Source organism: Scyliorhinus canicula, chromosome 4, assembly GCF_902713615.1.
Source record: "Scyliorhinus canicula chromosome 4, sScyCan1.1, whole genome shotgun sequence".
In the NCBI taxonomy this organism is placed as follows: Eukaryota; Metazoa; Chordata; class Chondrichthyes; order Carcharhiniformes; family Scyliorhinidae; genus Scyliorhinus; species Scyliorhinus canicula.
The window spans coordinates 123,487,235-123,490,416 of NC_052149.1; positions in this window are offsets into that span (position 1 = coordinate 123,487,235).

The following is a 3,182-nucleotide window of genomic DNA, read 5'->3' on the forward strand; positions in this document are numbered from 1 at the left end:
AATGTTGGGGTGTGATCTGGGGTATGGAGAATGTTGGGGTGTGGTGTGTTACAGTGGGTATGGGGAATGTTGGGGTGTGGTGTGTTACAGTCGGGATGGGGAATGTTGGGGTGTGGGGTGTTACAGTGGGTATGGGGAATGTTGGGGTGTGGTCTGTTACAGTCGGGATGGAGAATGTTGGGGTGTGGTGTGTTACAGTGGGTATGGGGAATGTTGGGGTGTGGTGTGTTACAGTGGGTATGGGGAATGTTGGGGTGTGGTGTGTTACAGTGGTTGTGGGGAATGTTGGGGTGTGGTGTGTTACAGTGGGTATGGGGAATGTTGGGGTGTGATGTGTTACAGTGGGTATGGAGAATGTTGGGTGTGGTGTGTTACAGTGGGTATGGGGAATGTTGGGGTGTGGTGTGTTACAGTGGGTATGGGGAATGTTGGGGTGTGGTGTGTTACAGTGGGTATGGGGAATGTTGGGGTGTGGTGTGTTACAGTGGGTATGGGGAATGTTGGGGTGTGGTGTGTTACAGTGGGTATGGGGAATGTTGGGCTGTGGTGTGTTACAGTGGGTATGGGGAATGTTGGGGTATGGTGTGTTACAGTGGGTATGGGGAATGTTGGGGTGTGGTGTGTTACAGTGGATATGCGGAATGTTGGGGTGTGGTGTGTTACAGTGGGTATGGGGAATGTTGGGGTGTGGTGTGTTACAGTGGATATGCTGAATGTTGGGGTGTGGTGTGTTACAGTGGGTATGGGGAATGTTGGGGTGTGGTGTGTTACAGTGGGTATGGGGAATGTTGGGGTGTGGTGTGTTACAGTGGGTATGGGGAATGTTGGGGTGTGGTGTGTTACAGTGGGTATGGGGAATGTTGGGGTGTGGTGTGTTACAGTGGATATGGGAATGTTGGGGTGTGGTGTGTTACAGTGGGTATGGGGAATGTTGGGGTGTGGTGTGTTACAGTGGATATGCTGAATGTTGGGGTGTGGTGTGTTACAGTGGGTATGGGGAATGTTGGGGTGTGGTGTGTTACAGTGGATATGCTGAATGTTGGGGTGGTGTGTTACAGTGGGTATGGGGAATGTTGGGGTGTGGTGTGTTACAGTGGGTATGGGGAATGTTGGGGTGTGGTGTGTTACAGTGGGTATGGGGAATGTTGGGGTGTGGTGTGTTACAGTGGATATGCTGAATGTTGGGGTGTGGTGTGTTACAGTCGGGATGGGGAATGTTGGGGTGTGGTGTGTTACAGTGGATATGGGGAATGTTGGGGTGTGGTGTGTTACAGTGGGTATGGGGAATGTTGGGGTGTGGTGTGTTACAGTGGGTATGGGGAATGTTGGGGTGTGGTGTGTTACAGTGGGTATGGGGAATGTTGGGGTGTGGTGTGTTACAGTGGGTATGGGGAATGTTGGGGTGTGGTGTGTTACAGTGGGTATGGGGAATGTTGGGGTATGGTGTGTTACAGTGGGTATGGGGAATGTTGGGGTGTGGTGTGTTACAGTGGGTATGGGTAATGTTGGGGTGTGGTGTGTTACAGTCGGGATGGGGAATGTTGGGGTGTGGTGTGTTACAGTGGGTATGGGGAATGTTGGGGTGTGGTGTGTTACAGTGGGTATGGGGAATGTTGGGGTGTGGTGTGTTACAGTGGGTATGGGGAATGTTGGGGTGTGGTGTGTTACAGTGGGTATGGGGAATGTTGGGGTGTGGTCTGTTACAGTGGGTATGGGGAATGTTGGGGTGTGATGTGTTACAGTGGGTATGGGGAATGTTGGGGATGTGGGTGTTACAGTGGGTATGGGGAATGTTGGGGTGTGGTGTGTTACAGTCGGGATGGGGAATGTTGGGGTGTGGTGTGTTACAGTGGGTATGGAGAATGTTGGGGTGTGGTGTGTTACAGTCGGGATGGGGAATGTTGGGGTGTGGTGTGTTACAGTGGGTATGGGGAATGTTGGGGTGTGGTCTGTTACAGTGGGTATGGGGAATGTTGGGGTGTGATGTGTTACAGTGGGTATGGGGAATGTTGGGGTGTGGTGTGTTACAGTGGGTATGGGGAATGTTGGGTTGTGGTCTGTTACAGTGGGTATGGGGAATGTTGGGGTGTGGTGTGTTACAGTGGGTATAGGGAATGTTGGGGTGTGGTGTGTTACAGTGGGTATGGGGAATGTTGGGGTGTGGTGTGTTACAGTGGGTATGGGGAATGTTGGGGTGTGGTGTGTTACAGTGGGTATAGGGAATGTTGGGGTGTGGTGTGTTACAGTCGGGATGGAGAATGTTGGGGTGTGGTGTGTTACAGTCGGGATGGAGAATGTTGGGGTGTGGTGTGTTACAGTCGGGATGGAGAATGTTGGGGTGTGGTGTGTTACAGTCGGGATGGAGAATGTTGGGGTGTGGTCTGTTACAGTGGGTATGGGGAATGTTGGGGGTGTGGTGTGTTACAGTGGGTATGGGGAATGTTGGGGTGTGGTGTGTTACAGTGGGTATGGAGAATGTTGGGGTGTGGTCTGTTACAGTGGGTATAGGGAATGTTGGGGTGGTGTGTTACAGTGGGTATGGGGAATGTTGGGGTATGGTGTGTTACAGTGGGTATGGGGAATGTTGGGGTGTGGTGTGTTACAGTGGGTATGGGGAATGTTGGGGTGTGGTGTGTTACAGTCGGGATGGGGAATGTTGGGGTGTGGTGTGTTACAGTGGGTATGGGGAATGTTGGGGTGTGGTGTGTTACAGTGGGTATGGGGAATGTTGGGGTGTGGTGTGTTACAGTGGGTATGGGGAATGTTGGGGTGTGGTGTGTTACAGTGGGTATGGGGAATGTTGGGGTGTGGTGTGTTACAGTGGGTATGGGGAATGTTGGGGTGTGATGTGTTACAGTGGGTATGGGGAATGTTGGGGTGTGATGTGTTACAGTCGGGATGGGGAATGTTGGGGTGTGGTGTGTTACAGTCGGGATGGGGAATGTTGGGGTGTGGTGTGTTACAGTGGGTATGGGGAATGTTGGGGTGTGGTCTGTTACAGTGGGTAATGGGAATGTTGGGATGTGGGTGTTACAGTGGGTATGGGGAATGTTGGGGTGTGGTGTGTTACAGTGGGTATGGGGAATGTTGGGGTGTGGTGTGTTACAGTGGGTATGGGGAATGTTGGGGTGTGGTCTGTTACAGTGGGTATGGGGAATGTTGGGGTGTGTGTGTTACAGTCG